This window comes from Vicia villosa, unplaced genomic scaffold (genome assembly GCF_029867415.1).
Source record: "Vicia villosa cultivar HV-30 ecotype Madison, WI unplaced genomic scaffold, Vvil1.0 ctg.000334F_1_1_1, whole genome shotgun sequence".
Classification (NCBI taxonomy): domain Eukaryota; kingdom Viridiplantae; phylum Streptophyta; class Magnoliopsida; order Fabales; family Fabaceae; genus Vicia; species Vicia villosa.
This window is the reverse complement of record NW_026705148.1, coordinates 308,067-329,814: the sequence shown is the minus strand read 5'-3', so window position 1 is coordinate 329,814 and position 21,748 is coordinate 308,067.

Genomic DNA, 21,748 nt, shown 5'->3' with positions numbered 1-21,748 from the left:
ACCTCTTGCATGTTGACTCTGATTAATATTTATTCTATTGCCGCGGGTTATTAGAGGGGTGTTACAATAGTGGTATCAGAGCATAGTCGGTCGTTGTGACCAGAGTCTTAGTGTCAGTGTCAGTCTTTCCGTGTATGCGACTAATACGAATTATTTGTCGATACTTTTGTTCTGACTGGATTGTTTGTGTTAAGCAGAACAATGGCTGGAAGAGGAGGAAGAAACGATGATGCTATCGCTGAGGCTCTGGGCATGATTGCTGGTGTGTTGGGAGGGAATGCCAATGGAGCTGCGATTGGTGCTGACAGGCAGCTGAACAGTTTTCAGAGGAACAATCCTCCATTGTTCAAGGGCACTCATAATCCTGAAGGTGCTCAGAAATGGCTTAAGGAGATCGAGAGGATTTTCAGAGTCATTGACTGTGCTGAGGATCTCAAGGTGAGGTATGGTACTCATATGTTATCTGAGGAGGCTGATGACTGGTGGATGTCAACCAGAGCTGAGCTGGATGCTGGTGGTACAGCAATTACCTGGACTGTATTCAGGAGGGAATTTTTGAGGAGGTACTTTCCTGAAGATGTCAGGGGAAGAAAGGAAGTTGAATTTCTGGCACTGGTGCAAGGCAATATGTCAGTACCGGAGTATGCGACCAAGTTTGTGGAACTGGCAAGGTACTATGTGCACTACAATGATGATGAAGCCAGTGAGTTCTCGAAATGTGTCAAATTTGAGAATGGTCTTCGTGATGAGATCAAGCAGGGTATCAGGTACCAGAGAATCCGGAGGTTTGTTGATCTGGTAGATTGTAGCAGGATTTTTGAGGAGGATAACATCAAGCTGAGGTCATCTCACTCTCGCGAGTTGGTTGACAGAAAAGGGAAGAAACATATGGATAGAGGTAAGCCATATGGTAGAGGTAAACCTGCTGATTGGAAGAAACCCAGTGGGGGAGATTCCAGTGCTCGTATCAGATGTTACAATTGTGGTGAGATGGGACATCGTAGGAATGAGTGCAAGCTTGATCAGAAGAAGTGTTACAAGTGTGACCAAGTGGGTCATATTGCTGCTGACTGCAAGAAGAGGGCTGTGACTTGTTACAACTGTGGTGAAGAGGGTCACATCAGTCCTAATTGTCCTAAGCCAAAGAAGAACCAATTGGGAGGAAAGGTTTTTGCTTTGACCGGGTCAGAGACTACTCCAGAGGACAGGTTGATTAAAGGTACGTGTTTCATTCATGGCACACCTTTGGTTGCAATTATTGATACTGGAGCAACTCACTCTTTTATTTCTTTGGATTGTGCTATGAGGTTAAATCTTGAGATATCTGACATAAATGGAAGTATGATTATTGACACTCCTGCGTCGGGTTCAGTAACTACTTCGTCTGCATGCTTGAATTGTCCGGTTGATATCTTTGGTAGAGAATTCGGGATGGACTTAGTGTGCCTTCCGTTGAAACAACTCGATGTAATCCTGGGAATGAACTGGTTGGAATTCAACCGTGTTTATATCAACTGTTTTGCGAAGACGGTGATTTTTCCTGAAGAGGTTAGTTCTGATGGTCTGGAAATGACAGCTAGACAGGTGAATGAGGCTATCGGAGATGGTGCAACAGTGTTTATGTTGTTTGCATTGATGAATGTGAAGGAGAAGGTGGCGAGTAGCGAATTGCCTGTTGTGTGCGAGTTCCCAGAAGTTTTTCCAGAAGAGGTGAATGAATTGCCACCGGAAAGAGAAGTGGAGTTTTCTATTGATTTGGTTCCGGGAACTAGTCCAGTATCGATGGCACCGTATCGTATGTCGCCGTCTGAATTGGCTGAACTGAAGAAGCAGTTAGAGGAATTGCTTGAGAAGAAATTTATTCGTCCTAGTGTTTCACCGTGGGGTGCGCCTGTGTTGTTGGTAAAGAAGAAAGAGGGTTCAATGAGGCTGTGTGTAGATTACAGACAATTGAACAAGGTTACTATCAAGAATCGGTATCCATTGCCGAGGATTGATGATTTGATGGATCAGTTGGTTGGGGCATGTGTATTTAGTAAAATTGATCTGAGGTCTGGGTATCATCAGATTCGCGTGAAAGACGACGATATTCAGAAGACTGCCTTTAGAACGAGGTATGGACATTATGAGTATTCTGTAATGCCGTTCGGAGTTACTAATGCACCTGGTGTTTTTATGGAATATATGAACAGGATTTTTCATCCGTATCTCGATAAGTTTGTGGTGGTATTTATAGATGATATCCTGATATATTCTAAGAGTGAGAAAGAACATGCGAAACATCTCAGAACTGTGTTGGAGCTGTTGAAAGAGAAGCAACTTTTTGCCAAACTGTCGAAGTGTGAATTCTGGTTGGAAGAAGTCAGTTTTCTTGGACATGTGATTTCTAAGAATGGTATTGCTGTTGATCCTACAAAGATAGAAGCTGTGTCTCAATGGGAAGCTCCGAAGTCAGTGTCGGAAATTCGTAGTTTTCTTGGTCTTGCAGGTTACTACCGAAAGTTCATTGAAGGGTTTTCAAAGTTAGCATTACCGTTAACTAAATTAACCAGGAAGGGACAAGCTTTTATTTGGGATGCAAAGTGTGAAGAGGGATTCCAAGAGCTGAAGAGGAGGTTGACTAGTGCTCCTATTTTGATTTTGCCGAATCCGACAGAATCATTTGTGGTTTATTGTGATGCGTCACTGATGGGTTTAGGTGGTGTATTGATGCAGAATCAACAAGTGGTCGCTTATGCGTCGAGACAACTCAAAGTGCATGAAAGGAATTATCCGACTCATGATTTGGAGTTAGCAGCTGTGGTTTTTGTGTTGAAGTTGTGGCGACACTATTTGTATGGTTCGAGATTTGAGGTGTTCAGTGATCATAAGAGCCTGAAGTATCTCTTTGATCAGAAAGAGTTGAACATGAGGCAGAGAAGGTGGTTGGAATTTCTGAAGGATTATGATTTTGGTTTGAATTACCATCCGGGTAAGGCAAACGTGGTTGCTGACGCTTTGAGTAGGAAGACCTTGCATATGTCTATGCTAATGATGAAGGAATTGGATTTGATTGAACAATTCAGAGACTTGAGTTTAGTGTGTGAAGGTACTCCTGTTAGTGTCAAATTGGGTATGCTGAAGCTGACTAGTGGTATTCTTGAAGAAATCAGAGAAGGTCAGAAAGTTGATGTGGAATTGATTGATAAGTTGACCTTGGTTAATCAAGGCAAGAGTAGTGAATTCAGAGTCGACGAGAATGGTATACTGAGGTTTGGTGACCGAGTTTGTGTTCCTGATATTGATGAACTCCGAAAGCGTATTTTGGAAGAAGGACACCGTAGTGGATTGAGCATTCATCCTGGTGCTACCAAGATGTACCATGATTTGAGGAAGTTGTTTTGGTGGCCGGGAATGAAGAAGGAAATTGCTGAGTTTGTGTATTCTTGTTTGACTTGCCAGAAGTCAAAGATTGAGCATCAGAAACCGTCTGGGTTGATGCAACCGATGTTTATTCCTGAGTGGAAGTGGGATAGCATCTCAATGGATTTTGTGTCGGGTTTGCCAAGAACTGTCAGAAATTGTGAAGCTATCTGGGTCGTGGTAGACAGGTTGACGAAGTCTGCACATTTTATACCGGTGAGAATGGATTATCCGATGGAGAAGCTGGCTCAATTGTATATTGAGAAGATAGTGAGTCTGCATGGTATTCCTTCAAGTATCGTGTCAGACAGAGATCCGCGGTTTACGTCTAAGTTCTGGGAAGGTTTGCAGAAAGCTTTGGGTACTAAGCTAAGATTGAGTTCTGCTTATCATCCGCAGACTGATGGACAGACTGAGAGGACAATTCAGTCATTAGAGGATTTGTTGCGGGCTTGTGTGTTGGAAAAAGGAGGTACTTGGGATAGTTATCTGCCTTTGATTGAGTTTACCTACAACAATAGTTATCATTCGAGTATCGGCATGGCTCCGTTTGAGGCTTTGTATGGTAGGAGGTGTAGGACGCCGTTGTGTTGGTACGAATCTGGTGAGAGTGCTGTGATTGGTCCAGAAATTGTACAACAGACTACAGAGAAGATTAAAATGATCCAGGAGAAGATGAAGGCTTCTCAGAGTCGTCAGAAGAGTTATCATGACAAAAGGAGGAAAACACTTGAGTTTCAAGAGGGAGATCATGTGTTTATGAGAGTTACTCCTATGACGGGAATTGGGCGAGCATTGAAGTCAAAGAAGTTGACTCCGCGTTTTATTGGACCATTCCAAATTTCTGAAAGAGTGGGAGAAGTGGCTTATCGTATCGCTCTACCGCCTATGCTTGCAAATTTGCATGATGTGTTTCATGTGTCTCAGTTGAGGAAATACATTTCGGATCCGTCCCATGTGATCCAAGTAGATGATGTACAGGTGAAAGATAACTTGACGGTTGAGACCTTACCTGTGAGGATTGAAGATAGAAGACTGAAGCAATTGCAAGGCAAGGAAATAGCTTTGGTCAGAGTGGCTTGGGGAGGACCAGCTGAAGGCAATGTTACCTGGGAGTTAGAGAGTCAGATGAAGGACTCTTATCCAGAACTTTTTACCTGAGGTATGTTTTCGAGGACGAAAACTCTTTTAGTGGGGGAGAGTTGTAACACCCGTATAATTTTAATATTAATTTAATTGGAACATTGAATTAATAATTAGAATTATTAAGAATTTGTGGAAAATAATGGAAATAATGGTTTATGGCATTTGGGCCATGTGAGGAAATAGTAAAAGAAAGGGGGTGATTTTGTAATCCATTTACTAATTTTATTATTATTTTCATAAAACAATTGGAATTGGGAAGAAAGAAGGAACGTGCAAGAACAGAGGTTTGAGAACACGAAGAACGTGAAGGAGAACTGTAGAGGGAGAGACCAAGGATCAAGAACTCTTGTCTAAGGTAAGGGGAGACTCTCCATTTAATCTCTATTATCGTGTTATGGATAATGATGTTGATTAGGAGTATTGTTTGGATCAATGGATTCTATATTCGGAATTTTTCTGTTTGTGTTCATCAATTGGATTGGAATTTGTGATTGTTAATCCCTAATAACTGAGTAGATTTAGGGTATGATGAATGAATTCGATTATAGAATCATATACTGTGATTGTTGGGTGAATTGTGTGATGTTATTATGTGAAATTTTCTGGTTTTGAAACCCAAATCGCAGGCTGTACAGGTGAAATCGCGAGGAAGACGAATGGGTAAGTTGCAGGTTTCTGTGAACTGCTGCCCATTTGCGTATGATACACGTACGGTACGCGTATGGAGGGGGCGATACGCGTATGATACGCTCCCCAAGTGTGCATCAGGTTGCACCATCTGCTCATACGCGTATGGTACGCGTATGGTGACTGGCAGGTACGCGTATGGCAGGCCGATACGCGTATGCTTGTGTTTTGTGTGGAAATGTGGTTCTGCCCATACGCGTATGATACGCGTATAGTGTGTGTTTCTATGAAATTCTGGCCCTGTTGGTACGCGTATGGTACGCGTATGGCCAGCGTGACCTGCAGATTTTGCTGTTTTGTGATATTTGAAAGTCTGACGACGTGTGACTTTAAACTGATGATTCGGTATGAAATATTATTGTTTGATTTATTGAATGATGCAATTATATGTATATTGAACATACTTGTTAATGATGATGATGATGAATGATGATGAATGAGTATAAGATGATGCTACTCATAGTATGAAGATGATGATAGTATGTTGTATATATGTTGCATGCATTCATAGTCATTTGATGAGGGCTGTATCCTAATGATGAGAGGATACAGTGAAGGGCAAGATTCCCATTGTGTGGAATCTGTGCTGGCAGGGCCGTATCTGGATGATGATAGATCGGTCGGTGGATGATGTCCACTGGTGATGTTTGGTACCACATGCATAGTGTCAGTTTCATACATGTGCATGATTTGTTTATAACATGATGGTGTATGTTTTAAGATGACTTGTCTGTTTATCCGTGGATGTGTGAATGATGATTCGTCGGAATATGAAACAATTGGGTGAATGATATAACTATGAAATGTTATTATTCATGATGCAATAACATTGGTTAACTGTGATGAGACTCACCCTTACTTGTTGTCATTTTCAGATTGAGGATAGCGGCGCGACTTGGTGAGGATTAGCTCATAAGTCGATTTTTAGTTATAGTGTCGGTGTCATGCTCTGGTAGATGTAACACTGGGAACGCGTTGTTTTGGAGTTTGATTATAACTCTATTTTGTTTTGTTGTTTGAAGTCTTATACATTAATGATGGATGTTTGACTTGATGATTTTAATTCCGCTGTGTAGACATGGTTTGTTTATTGAGTTATAATTACAGATGTTTTCAGTGAATGCATGACATGTACCGAACGTGTATTTTTCTTTATTTACGAATTGTGACACCTCTTGCATGTTGACTCTGATTAATATTTATTCTATTGCCGCGGGTTATTAGAGGGGTGTTACATCAACAACATCAACCCATCTTACTTAAAGTTGAGTTGCTACCTGAGTTTTTTTTTATATAATATTCTTAAACATACATCAATTCTATGACAAATAAAATTACAATAAAATTACATAATCTTAACCATAAAATTACAATAAAATCATTGAACAATAAAATTAAAAATTTTTAAATGTCCTAATATGATTATATTTACTGAATATCATAAATAAATAAAACAATGATCTCCTCCAAATCATACCTGAGAGCGTCGTGCTGATAACGTATTATAAACTAAATGAAACTATATAGAGATCAAAAGATAGGAAGAGAAGAGAACAAGCAACATAGTATTATATTCTTCTCAAGGGTGAACTTTACATTGTAATACGGGTCTTATTTATAGGACTCAAGGGAGGTAGAAAATTATGTACATTAAAATGGAATAGGAAGATGAAGAATAAGAAGAGGGATGGACATCCACTAGTATAAATGTTTATAACAGAAAGTAAAATCTGCACCATTTATAAAACTCTCTTGTTTTGTCCTTATTTTGAAAATATTTTTTTACGGCTTTGGATAATATGCATAAGAATTTTACTTATGCACCCTGCATAAGCCTACATAAGGCATTGGATCATGTTTTTAATCTAGTATTGAGTATTGAGTATTGAGTAATAACAATTGATGTCTAGAATTTGATCCAATGATCCAAGGGTCCATAATAATCTATGCATGGTGCATAGATTTTTATCTATGCACGGTAACTGCACCCTTTTTTTACTATTACTTATTTATCGTTAGAGTATATATTATTAACTTTATCAAAAATAATATAAATAAAACACAATACATCAATTGATATATTTAACTATATAAAAAAATTTGATTTCCTTAAATCTATATATTACTTATATAATAATATTAATAATTCTTATAATTATTGTATATGTAAAACAAAATTTAAAAAATATTGAAGTTAATAAAATTTTATTTTAATATCAACAATGTCGCGATAAAAATTAAATGAATTAATTTTATTGTTCATTATTAAAAATATTTAATAAATATTTTGCTTCTTAAAAATTTTATAAATTAAAATTTTAATAAAATTTTAATTATTTACATAAAAAATATTAATTTTCTCCTTAGGCCTCAATAAGTGTTGGGCCGGCCCTGTGTGTAATTTTGTCAAAATAGGTATGGTGCACCCCGATAATATTTCAAAAGAATTATCTACTTTAGTTGATGTAGCTACGAGTATCGATGGGGTAGTCGCAAATGTGGTAGATGTCGGAGGTGACTTTCGTAGCAAGCAAGACTTTGATGATCGTGAAAGCATGCTAACATGATCACGTCGACAAACTCTTTCTCGACTCACCTACTCCGAAATCGCAAAAATCTCAAAAGAGCTCAAACAAGAGAGCTCGCCTAAGCAAACCGCCTCCGACACCTATATTCCACCGCAAGCTCCGCAAGTATCGACTCTGATTCTTATACATATTGTTCCAAAAGTTCTGATTCCAACACCTATTGCTCCACCAATTGAAGAGGTACAAATTGCTCCAAAAATTCCATTCATTGACGAGATGCCGATTTTTATGTATAAATACATCGACTGAATCGTCAATGTGGTGGGGGACGGTAATTGCGGATTTCGGGCCGTATCAGTTTTGCTTGGTAAGGGAGATGATGCCCATGAGCTTGTCCGCCATGATCTTATCGTCGAGTTGGTGAACCATAAAGACTCGTGCATGCGGGTATTTGGAGACGGAACCAAATTTAATCGGTCAACAAAGCTCTTGTTCCTTGGGGGGCACCTACGCACCTGTTTCGCATTGGATGAGATTCTCGAAAATAGGACATCTTATTGCATGAGCATATGACATGGTATGCATTTACTTGACGCGTTATGGTTTTTCGAAAACCCTTTTTACGCTCCGCACCTCCTACAAATCCAATTGATCGTATTATATGTGTTGGATGGCTCACCAAATCGCGTCATTTTGTACAAGTTTACTTGAAACTGGGATGTCCCATACCACCTACGTCACCGGAATGAAATATTCATCATACCGAACTTGCCGAGATGTGGCCGGATGTATTTGTTGATAGGGTGCATGAATTCGAAAGATTGAAGAATATCGATAAAATCTCGAATGCGAAAAAGTCAAAATTGGAACCACCAATAGATTTTGCCGACGAAAGTTCTTTTCATGTATTTATCTAGTTTTAAAGTGTAATATATGCACTCTATAACATTGCAATATAATCCTTTTTGTGTTTGTGTGTTTTTGTGTTTGTGTGTTTTTGTGTATTTGTTTCTGGAAATCTGCTGCTACTGCTTTCTGTTATGGTTTAAAAATAGAAGGGAAAATTCCGTAGATCCATCTACAAAAGGGTATTAAATAAAAATTATAGGTCTTTACCATAGATGCATCTACAGAATGGTGTTACGTATGACCCTTCGGTGGATACATCTACAGAACTTTCTGTGACAGAGATTGTATGGTCCATATTCTCCAAAGGCTTCTATAAATTTGGGGTTTCTAGGTTTGCATTACACACAAGCACAAACCCTAAACGCAAACACAAAAATATCTCGCATTAGGCCAGATGGATGTCACCGAACATCAATGAAGCATCCCGATCCTGAACCGGAATATCGCATAAGGGATGGGCATGCCATTTTCTCTCCCGTCAAACCACCAGTGTCGGTGAAGTCTTGGAATATCCATTCCTTCGACCAACTCAAGAGGACTATCATGTCTTTTTTTAGAGGGGGATACCAACCCGGAGAAGAAATCAAAAGGATCAAGAGGCTTAGAACAAGTACCTGGTTTGCGACCGGAAAAATGGAACGTTGGTGGGTTAAAGTGAAACGGGACATGGATTGCATTCAAATGATGCATGGATTAGATGACATTATTTTAACCGTTGTAATTTCTTAGATCTATTAGTTTTCTTAATTTTCTGTTTAAAATTTTGTTGTAATATCGATTAATCAATAAATCAATGCAATGTCTTTTATGTTTAGAAATGCTTCTGCTCTGGTTTTCTGGGTACTGGGTTTATTCTGTAGATGCATATATGGAAGGCTTCCGTAGGTGCATCTACGGAACAGAACGTTAAACAAAAAAAAAGGTGTTTCCGGAAATGCATCTACGGAAGCACGAGGGCAAAATGGTCAATTCGGTGGTGCGTAAGAGGGGTATGGGGTTGGTTGAGAAATTTCTTAAATTTTACACATAAATATGTATTGTGATGGAATAATTGTTCAATCACTTATTCTTTTTATATTATTGGATATTTAACTCTTCAAAAGATTATTATAAAAAAATTACTTGCAACTGTCATTTTTTTAAAGAACCCACTTCCTCATAAATTAATTACTAATGTCACTTCATACATCTCTCACACACTTATCAATGGACAAAAATGTCCTCCAGCTTCCGTAGATGCATCTCCAGAAGCAAATTTTTTTGTTTAACGTTGTTTGGTTCCATACGGAAGCTTCCGTAAATGCATCTACGGAAACGTTAAAACACAAATTAATTAGCAAAATCCCAAATTAATTGGAAAATTTTCAAATTAATTAAGTTGGATGGCATCTACGGAAGCGTTAAAACATAGTGAAACTTGGGGTTTTCTCAATTAATTGGGAAAATCCCAAATTAATTTGAAAATTTTCAAATTAATTAAGTTCATGGCATCTACGGAAACATTAAAACATAGTGAAACTTGGGACTTTACATCTACGGAACACTCTATTTTCAAACTCTTTCGTAGATGTAGCTACGGAAGATTTCATGAACTTGGGATTTTTACAATTAATTGGGAAAATCTCAAGTTTCACTATGTTTTAACGCTTCCGTAGATGCATCTACGGAAAGAAACAGAATTTTGAGAAAAAAAAGGTGCTTCCAGATATGTATCTACAGAAGTAGGGGGCATAATTGGAATTTCGCGCGTTGTATGAGAGAATCATGGGGTGCATTGAGAAATTCTCTTATAAAATATTTACTTGCAAGTATTTTTTTCAAATATGTTTTAAGTTCCTATAAATATGACAACTTTCAATTTTAATATTTTTAAAATTTTCTTTCAAATAATGGTTCTCACAAACTTTTTTAGTCTTAAAATTGATCTCTTCCGTCATATTTTACTAACAGAGGCTTGTGTGGCACGCCACGTGTCATGTCACGTTACTTAAAGGCAGAAAAACACTTTAGATCGTGGGAATTTTAAACCTTCATAAATTTATCGATTTTCTTCATGTTAATCTTCATATTAAAGCCTTGGAACTTGGCAAGCAACTCCATGCCATGTTATTCACAACTGGAACAAACATGAACATCATGTCTCTAAGTTCCACACTCATTGGAATGCATTCTAGTTGCACAGACTTAAAATCAGGAAAGTTTTTATTTCAAAAAACTGAAAAATCCAAATGTTTTTGCATTCAATTAGATGGTGTTAGGCGTGGTATACAATGGTTACTTTCATGATGCATTGTTTTACTTTCGCCGAATACGAGATATTGGTCATGTTGGCAATAAGTTTACATTTGGTATTATTCTTAAAACATGTGTTGGTTTAATGGATATGGAGAAAAGGAAACGGGTTCATGGGATGATTTGGGAGATGGGTTTTGGGAATGAGGTTTGTATTGTGAATGGTTTTATTGATATGTATTGTAAATGTGGAAGCTTTGGTTGTGCTTGTAGGGTGCTTGATGGAATGTTGAGAGGGATGTTGCGTCGTGGACATTGTGGTTCTCATAATCAAGTAACTTTTGCAACATTGTTTCCTACGCGTGGGTCAGTAGGTTCATTGCAAGTACTCTTATTGATACGTATTCCAATTGTGGGAGTTTAATAGATGCTTTTGTCGATCTCTTCTGTCGCTCAGAAAAGATACTCCCTTCGATTCAAAATAAGTGTCATACTTGACACTTTCACACAGATTAAGGAAATGTGATCAATGAAAGAGAGGGGATAACAATTTTACCAAACTACCTTGTTTTTTATTCGTGTATTTAAATAATCATTAATGCAAAGGAGTATCAACTTTAGTACCTCAAAGAGAGAAACATCTCCACTAGGTTGAAGATGATCGAAGAGTATAATTCCTACCCGCATAAAGGAAGGAACAACATGATCTCCATATAGAGGGGATAATATATCCAACAATAAACTAAAAGCATATGAGATCAACCTCTAACGATACTTACCTAGCAAATCAAGATTAACCTTACGAAGATCACAAACCCCGTGTATACCTCTTTGCTTGATTTAACAATCATCAAACAATCTAAACCAATGAATTTTATCTTTTCCTTTGACACAACCCCGCAAGAATATTCTTTGATCCTTGAATATCCTCTTGTATACTTTAATATGCATTTCCATACAAGATAAGAAGACAATAAAGATTGAATTAAGAACAAAATTAAGGAGAATCACTACCCCAAAGCGAATATACATATGACTCTAAGATAGCATAATTTAGGTAAAAAGATTAATTAAAAGCTCCCACGTGGTTTCAAGGCGGTGATTCGCTTTCACCGGAAGGCCAAGGTACTAGAAGCGAAGGGGTTTGATGGTAACAATGAAGGAAGTCACTAGCTAAATCAAAAAATGTTGGATCGACATTAATCTTGATAAAGTTACTCTTTGTAAAGTTAAAATTGAGATTAGAAGAAAGCTTAAATACCATGAGAATAGCTATAATAATTTAAAGATTCTATATGGAAGTATACACCAAGATTAGAGTATTATTCATGCATTGTATATAAGGGACCACTAAGTTAGAAGACTCAGGTTTAGTAATATGTGAAACGAGAAAAAAACGTGAGATATCAATGAAAAGGAATAAAATTATATAAGATTGGATTTGAAACTTGATTAATTATCTAGGTGTCCATAAGAAACGCCTCTCATGAATTAGAGTTGTGAACAAACACTTGAAATAAGATAAATCTAGCAACTTTAAGTAAATGGTGATTTTTTCTACAACTTCATTTTGTACAAGGGTGTTGACACATGTGAATACACAGACTGTGACATGTTTACTGGTGAAGTTGAAAATATATCATTCATGTATTTTTTTATTATAATCAGATTGAATTCTTACACTTTTTCCAAATTATGTTTGTAATATATTATATAATGGATAGATAGCTATGGTACTTTGTATTTAGTATTCATCAAGAAGATCTAAGTTACTTCAGTACAATCATCAATAAACAAGATAAAACATTTTGCATAAAAATAATATAGGCGTGGGCGGCCCCCAACATCATATTGAATAACATTAAATTTTTCAACATTTAATTAAAATTAGAAGAAAAATAGACACGGTTGTGTTGCTAACGGACAAATATCACATTTAGAAGATTAAATTTTTTTGTAACAACACAAAAGAAAAATATACATTTAATTATATAAAATAAAGGATGTCCAAGGCGTTTGTGCTTAAGCAAAATTTATAGGGCATGAGAGGGAGACTCGAATTGTAGACAAGTAAGCAATATCTTTGGACCATCTGACTCCTTAGAGAAGTGGTATAACATTTCTTTTACTTTACAAATCTGATAACGGGTAAGCTAATGGATGCAAATTAATTTTTTGAAAATTTAGGAACATGAAGTACATATTGTAACTTTAATGAAAGTTGTAGGTCAATATTTTCGATGCCAACAACACGAACATGCGAGTCCTCAACAAGAATGATATAAGGAATACTCAAAAGTGAAGTATAATAAGTAGCACTATAGTCAAGAAACCAAATATTCTTAAGAATATTGACACAAATAGTAAAAGATTTATAGTGCATAATACTCTAAACACTAATTATTGAAGTTGTGCCATAATTTATAACTTCTTCCATTCTTAAGATAACAAGGGTTGAACAAATAACCAAATAAAAATGAGTTGTAACAAAAATATCTCAAAATTGAAGTATTTCAAAATTCAATTTTGACCAAGAACAACAAGGGTCGGATGAGCAAACGAACGGTTGGAACACCAAAATAAAGATAACTAAGGTGACATGTGATATGATAATTTGTGTTAAAATTGTATATAAATGAGTCAAATGAGAATATATAGTGATAAAAGTTTAACAACGACTAGAAACATAATAAAGAACGCCAAATAGTGATGAATCGGGAAATGTTTTTAGAAAAAGTAACAAAAATATACCGTAAAAGACGAAGAAAAATACCGACAACGAAGGTTAGGATTTATGTGGAAGCGAGTCTCAAAAATCAAGAGCTCTGTTATCAAGTTATAAAATAAGGTTTTGATATATTAAAAGTTGTAATTATAGTGTTGAAAATCAAGAACTCATACTAACATGACAGATTGTCACTTACATTCTAATTTATAATATTGTATATTTTGATGGTTTTTTAATATATATATATATATATAAGACAAAATATCTTTTTTAGTCCCTTAAGTTTACATTCGGGTCTAGTCTGATCCCTTATCTTTAAAAAGTTTTAAAGTGGTTCTCTAATTATTCAAAAAGGTCCACGATTATCCTTTTCGTCCAATTTTTTGGTGGCGTCTGACGTGGCACTAATGTGGTATGCGTGACATGTGTTCATCATCAAAGTTAATAATAATAATATTAATATTATTATTATTATTATTAATATTATTAATATTGTTTATTATTATTATTATTATTATTATTAAAGGTGGGACAATGATGTTAATAGTTCACATTAACAGAAATCCTGCATTTTTTCTTGATTATAAACTTGAATGCAAAGTGATGTAGTGGTAAGTTGTTTCCCTATGTGTAGCAACCTGCCCTAAAAATTAATGTTTTAGAGTCGCCACCTATTCTGAAGGGCGAATAGGAAACCCTACGCAGTTGAGAGATTTGGGGTAAGTTATTATATTCAGGTCGAGGGAAGGTGTTAGGCACCCTCAACCCTTTCCTATTGGCTTTGAATCTAAGGGTCAAGTTTTATGGCTAAAAGTTAAGGTTAATAGTTAAGGAATTGAATAGGGGAAAAATTGAGATTTTAGGGAGGGGGACTCGCCTTGGTTATTCAAGTGCCTACGTATCTCCTTATGGAGAATCAGAGTCAACGTAGTTCGGGCACAGGGTTGTACGCCTTTGAATTGATTATGGAGGTTTGAAGGCTTTTTGAATGGCCTATCGTAGTTTTGAATTTGATTTGAAAGGCATTTTAAGTTGCCTGATTGAAAAGGATGAAAATCCGTAGTATCGTGGTTTAGTGTTTTTTAGATGTTTTGGGCATACAACCCTGATTTGATTTGGCACCGTTAGATGCGATGATCAATAGATTTGATCAATATAGCTAACGGATTAAGGGGCATTGCTGGTTACTCAGATCGATAGATTGATCGTCGCGGGCAGCAAATTAAATATCTTTTAAATTATATTTTTATCTCTTGCCTAATGCGACTAATAGATTTAGTCGGGTCGAGAAGAGAATTAATGTTAATGTTTTATTATTTTTATCTCTCGTCTAATGCGACTAATAGATTTAGTCGGGTCGAGGAGAGAATTAATTGAGGATTAATGTTTCGCCAAATGGCAATGGGATTAGGCAAACCCTATAACCTTTGCAGGGTTTTTGTGATTTAGTATTAATTAAAATTAATTAAATAAATTAATCAATATATTGAATAATCGGGAGATAATCCTAATGTTAATTATTAGCCTAATCCTATTTTATTATATTAATCCTAATTATATTATATTATTAATCTAACCAAAAACCAAATTATGTGTGTATATACATAATTAGGATTAATTATATCAATAACGTAATAAAGAAAATACAAACAAACCTGGCTTTAATCCTATGTTACTGCATTCCTGGGCGTCCATGGTATGCTTCACGCTATGGCGCGTAGGATCTCATTCTGATGCAAATCCAGTGGCAACGAAACGAGGATGTAGCATAGACATGCGTTGGGCATATGTACCAAATCCATTAGTGCATAATTTGCGCAAAAATATGTGCCTCAGCCAGGTTCGAACTGGCGTTTGGAGGCTCATATACACACTTTAACCACTGAACCATGCTCATGATGTTGTAAATTAACGGAACCTGTATTAATATATATGAAAAGCAATATTTAAATTTGAAGAAAAAGCAAGCGCGCGCTCCCTCTGGGTCGTCTTCCTCGTGGAAGAAATACAGACCTATGGCAACGGTTTTCTTCCGTGGCTATTGACCTGCAAGTTCCAAACTCCATATACAAACGCCATAAATCACAGAGAAAAGCCCAGATCGAATATATGAAACATCCTGAATCCATTAGACCCCTTAATTCATCCTAAAATCGACTCTAACTATAAACCCCCAATTTGAAGCTTCTAAACCTAACAATGGCAACTATACATACAGGTGCTAAAGCATCACATAAACGAACCAGAAACGACATATACGCCCATACGAACTCGACCACACAATCAAAAGGCTTGTATGATACACGGATTTGCGTAATCGACCCAAACAAAATATGGACAAACCGTGAGGTGAGTGAGGCGATTCTGAGCCCTGTGATCATTGGTGATGGTCGTAATAGCTCCAAGAAGGCTCCAGGAATGCGTTTCGATCATCAAAACCTATTGAAGCACCCTGCAATATTAAAATCGAATTCGGTTTCTTCCTTGGATTTTTTTGAATCCGGCCATGGCTCTTGGAGGCCAGAAAATCTCCTCCCCTATCTGCAATTGCTGTTGACTTATATATTATTGCATTAGGTCAAAACTCAATAAAAAATTCTCTATAATTGGAAGACCAAGATTTGATTTGGTGCAAATTATTTTGGAAATATTCTGTTAAAAGCGTATTGTAATACGGTAAACTGACTTTTATATCGAAATGTACGGTTAAGCATGAGTCGCCACTGACTTTTATTTTATCCAAATTAATTAGAAAGGCTAAAAGAACAGGAAAAACCTTTTTAAGAAAAACGGGTTCGGGGGGTAATTATGCAAAGGGAAGGTGTAAGGCACCCTTTGCATCCATGGTTTTCCATGGGTCTTAATTGCTTTGCTCGTTTTGAAAAGAAATGTAGAAGAAAAGAATATGGACTTTAGCTCGTAAATGAGCGTAGCCATTTTGAAGGTTTATGAGAAAGAATATGAAAAAGGTTTTAGAGCAAGGCAAAGCAATTAGGGGCAATTACCTTAATAATGTAGAAGAGGTTCTTTTAGCCTTTCAGGATGAAAGGGTCTATCCACGCCATAAGAGGGCAGGAAGCCTTTCATTTGGAGGTTGAAGGGTCATCGAGAATTCGTTCGCCATAAGACTGTCCCTAGCCATAGAGAGGCAGGTAGTCTAAAGGAAGGATCAGAATAGCCTTTCGTAGGCAGCCAGAGGATACCTCAGCCTTTCGTAGGCAACTTCCGAGGGTCGAGATCATGTTTAGTGTATCGAAGGCAGCATCATTAGGGACCCATGATCTTAATCGAGGCAACATGGCTGAGGTATCCTCGTATTTGAGGGACATGGCTATTCTGCAAAAACACAAGGCAACAAAGGCAACAGGCAACAGGCAACAAGAGGGGTTACCAAAAAGTGTGCGTGGGTGCAACAATCATGTGATTAATTCAGTTATTTATCTTGTAGAGTTAAGTGATTCTAATTTAATTCAGAGTTATCACTCCCTAGGATTACTAACCACAGCAATTAATATTAACAGTAATAATAGCAATATGGGGAGGGGAAAAAAGAAATCAGCGGGTTCATAATAGGGTTTGGCATAAGTAATAATTAAGCATAATAAAATAAATTAAGTTTCAGGGTTAACGAACATTTGAGATTTGACTGGTTTGTTAACCCTGAAAATTAAAAAAAGGAAAAATAGACAAAAAAGGGGTGAGTGTAGGCAAGATTCATTACATTTGAAGATTAACCCTAAAAAGTAAAAAATATTTAAATAAAAATTTAATCGGGACTTAGCTTCGTAATGGGCGTGGCGCGTAGTCGGAGGAAACCCTGTTGCTAACCCTGAAAAATTGGCAAAGACAGAGAAAATTTTCAGTGTAGGAATGATCCTCGCAAACCCTGATTAGGGCACAAGTTAACCATGGTTAATAGAATAAATAAAACTAAATTAATTAATCATTGGTTTTCAACCTAATTAATTAAATCGATGAAAGAACAAGTTTCGATTAAATATCTGACCTTAATATATATTTTATTATAATTAATTTAAACAAATGATTTAAATGGATTAAATTAATTTAAAACAGTTAAAACAAATTATTTATTAATAAAAAAAAAGTATTTTTATCATGTTTTTAGAAAAAAGGAGAAGTTAAAAAGAAATTATTTTCTAAAGAGTTTTAACAAAAAAGCAAAATATATATAATGAATAAAATAAAAAGTTATGTGATAAAAGGAAAAAGAAAAGAAAAATAAGAAAAGGAACTTAGCTGCAATTGGGTGTGGTGCAGCTTTGAGTGTCCACCATAGAGCAGCGTTTTCTTGGAGGTTGGATCTGAACCCCTGAAGATCTGAAGGTTGATTATTGAAGGCACATGGTGGTCCTTGGCAAGTGGCATGCATAGGATCAGAATACTTGAAGTTTTGTAAAATATATGAGAGAGTGAAGGATCGAACCCACTCCCTCATGCGTGATGAGGCTCAAACATTCTCCCCTCACCACTCAACCATAGCTTGTTTGTTGTCTACAATACGCTTTACTAGTTAAAATTTAAAAAACGAATCGGTTAATATTTAAAATGAAACGCGCTCCCCCTGGGAACTTCATCTTCTTCGTTGGCTTCAACTTTTTGGCCACACTTTTACCCAGTTTTCGGCCACGTTATTTTTTTTTTTGGAGCCATAAACCTGCAAGTTCTCAAACTCATGATACAAATGTAATAAATCATAAAAACAAGCCCATATCAATCAAGTATTGCTCCCTGAACACGAAAAAGTAATTGATTAGGGTCAATTGGTTCTCTAATAGTGCAGCCCCAAATTATGAATCTTTAAACCCTAACCATGGTAGATCCTCCAAACAGCAACAAAGACCAAATTAATTGTCCAGAAAGCTCATAAACATTAGTCTAAACATGAATATATCATTGAAACTCGTTTATTATGCACACACACATGTAATCGAAATTGAAAAACATTGGCCAAACCGTGAATATTTTAGCACCGATTTTAGATGCTCTGGGCTGCGACTGGGATTGGGAAGCGATCAATAGAGCCTCAGGAACGTGTTAGAATCTCAAAAGGTCTCTGAATTTTTCTGCAAGTCCTAAAACCGGATTCCAAATTTTTCGAGTTTCTTGAGTTGCTGTACGCGTTCTTCTGCCTGCAAAACCCTTCTCCTGTTTCTGTTTCGGTTTTTATATATATATATGCCTTCAATTAGGTTTTAACATAATTTGAGTTGAATCTCTATAAATCAAGAGATTGATATTTGATTGGGAATTCATATCAAATCTTTCCAATTGGACCTCCATTCTATTTTGGTGCATGCTTCTTCACGTTACAGTCTTTTCAAATTGATTGGAGCATGATCATGCAATCCCCCCTTTCTCATTTAATCCATGATTTCTTTTATTTAGTTTGAATTTAAATAAATCAATTAAAAAAATAATAAAGATATATCATGAAAATAAATGGGACCTAGCTTATGGACCTCAAGAACTTATTCTTTGGGCCTTAATTTTGATTAAACCCAAGGCCATGTCAATTAATTCAATTACTTTGTATTTTATTTAATTTATTTAATTTTTTAATTGAATAAAAAATCCAAATAAATATAAATAATGGTTAAAAATAAATGAATTGATTTAAGGGTCTTGGTTAGGAGAGTGTGTTTTGGAGCTTTGTGTATTGATTTGAACTTGAATAGGAGAAATAGTAATGGGCAAATTTTGGGGTATGACAGCTGCCCCTGTTCAATTTTCTTAAACCTGAAGATGTAGAGTGGTTTGTATGTCAGTCGGAATCTGAAGGTGGAAGAGGATTGAACACTAGAATACCCAGAAATTTTCCCTAGCTGATGATGAAGGGGCTTTTGTCGGAGATGGGCTTGAAGATGCCATCCAGGTGTATGATCGGGATGGGCTTAAAGATGTCATCCAGTAAATCATGCATTAGGTTATGTTTGGAGTGTTTGAGAAGTAGTTGTTTGAGTGTTGATCGTGTCATTACTGTTCGTAGTAGATGAATTAAATCTTTGGAAATGATCGTTACGGAACCGTCCGAGGTTACCGCTTTTTGATTTTGAAAGTTGATCGTTTAAGGAACCGTCTGAGGTATCGACTTAAATCTGAAGGTAGATTGTTTAAGGAACCGTCCGAGGTATCGACTTAAATCTGAGGGTAGATTGTTTAAGGAACCGTCTGAGGTATCGACTTTAAATCTGAAGGTAGATCATTTAAGGAACCGTCTGAGGTATCGACTTAGATCCAAAGGTAGATCATTAAGGAACCGTCCAAGGTATCGACTTAGATCCGAAGGTAGATCATTAAGGAACCGTCCAAGGTATCGACTTAGATCCAAAGGTAGATCATTAAGGAACCTTCCAAGGTATCGACTTAGATCCGAAGGTAGATCATTAAGGAACCGTCCAAGGTATCGACTTAGATCCAAAGGTAGATCATTAAGGAACTGTCCAAGGTATCGACTTAGATCCGAAGGTAGATCATTAAGGAACCGTCCAAGGTATCGACTTAGATCTGAAGGTAGATCATTAAGGAACCGTCCAAGGTATCGACTTAGATCCGAAGGTAGATCATTAAGGAACCGTCCAAGGTATCGACTTAGATCCAAAGGTAGATCATTAAGGAACCGTCCAAGGTATCGACTTAGATCCGAAGGTAGATCATTAAGGAACCGTGATAAGTGCCAAATTGTTGTTATTTCGAGTATATAATTGTGGCACTTATCGATTCTATTCATTCCGTTTTTGTAATAAAATCCCCACTTTTGTGTATATATTCCCATTATTTAGTTTTTATATGTTTTATATACCGTTTAATAGTTTTTCCTTTGTTTTTATAGGTATTCATGCTTATTGGAGCCTCGAGGAATAAAGTGTCGAAGGCACGGCTCCGATTGCGCGATTTTGGATCAAATAAGCAAGATTTGTGCAGGGAGGTCCGCTTAGCGGCGTCTAAGCGCGCTTTCCAGGGGCGAACCAATTTTCCTGGCCGCTAAGCGGAGGCCTGTTTACTGTTCTAGATATTTTTGTAATACGTGTAGTTCGCTCAGCGAGGTTTGGCCGCTAAGCGGCCGTAGCAAAAATTGTGTTTATATTCTTTCATTTGAACCATTTTAGGGGTATGGTTTTGGAGAGTTTTTGGTTCCAACTCCATCATTTTCATTCTTAGATTAGGATTAGCTTAGAAAACAACACTGGGTCATGCACTTGGAAGATCGGAGGTGGATTTCTCATCAACCGGAGCTGACAACCCGCGAGATGTTTGGTTTATCTCTTCTATTCTTTGTGTATTTATTTTGTGTTGGGTTTGTTTGTATAGTTACTCGAATCTTATGTATATTTACCGATTATAATGTTATATTTAACTTGCTTTATAAATCTGTGTTGATATTGTTCTGGATTTTTGCTCTGTGCTGGAGATTTGAGTTGCTTTAGATATAAACTGCTTGAATCTTTATCTAGGATGATATTCTGTTGGTTCTGAACTCTAGAGATAGATTTAGAGCTAGCATTCACTATTTGTATCTGTTCTTAATGCTTTCGTGTTTGAGCGGCGCGCGAGAGATCGCCGACGCGAGAATACGGATGTTCTCGCGACTTTGCGTTAGAGATAACCTTAGTTGTAAGATGATCTCGTTTGTGCTCCAGAGATGGACGCTTATGTGAGAGATACGTGATAACATAGATGAGTATCGTAGGTTGAGTATAACGGGTTGGTAAGTGTATGTTTGTGAAGAGTGAATATATTTACATTCCTGATAAGTTATTTCTCTTCTAAGAATGTGTTTATTCTTTTCTTGTCTATATCTTTGTTTACTTTTTGCTCGTTCAATCCAAAGTTTGAAACCGTAGAAACTGTTGAATGGCATCTCTCCATCTCTGAGGACGATAATTCCCAGATCAATATTTCCAAATCCTTCTTTTGTTGCTTGCCCTATACTGCATTCAACAAAATGGCGCCGTTGCCGGGGATGGTTGTTGATTGCATCGCAATAGTTTCCGTGGTCTTGAGCTTTGTATATATCGTATATATTGTATAGTTTCACTTGTATATTTATTTACTTGTACATGTTTACTTGTTTATGTTCACCATATAAGTTTACTTA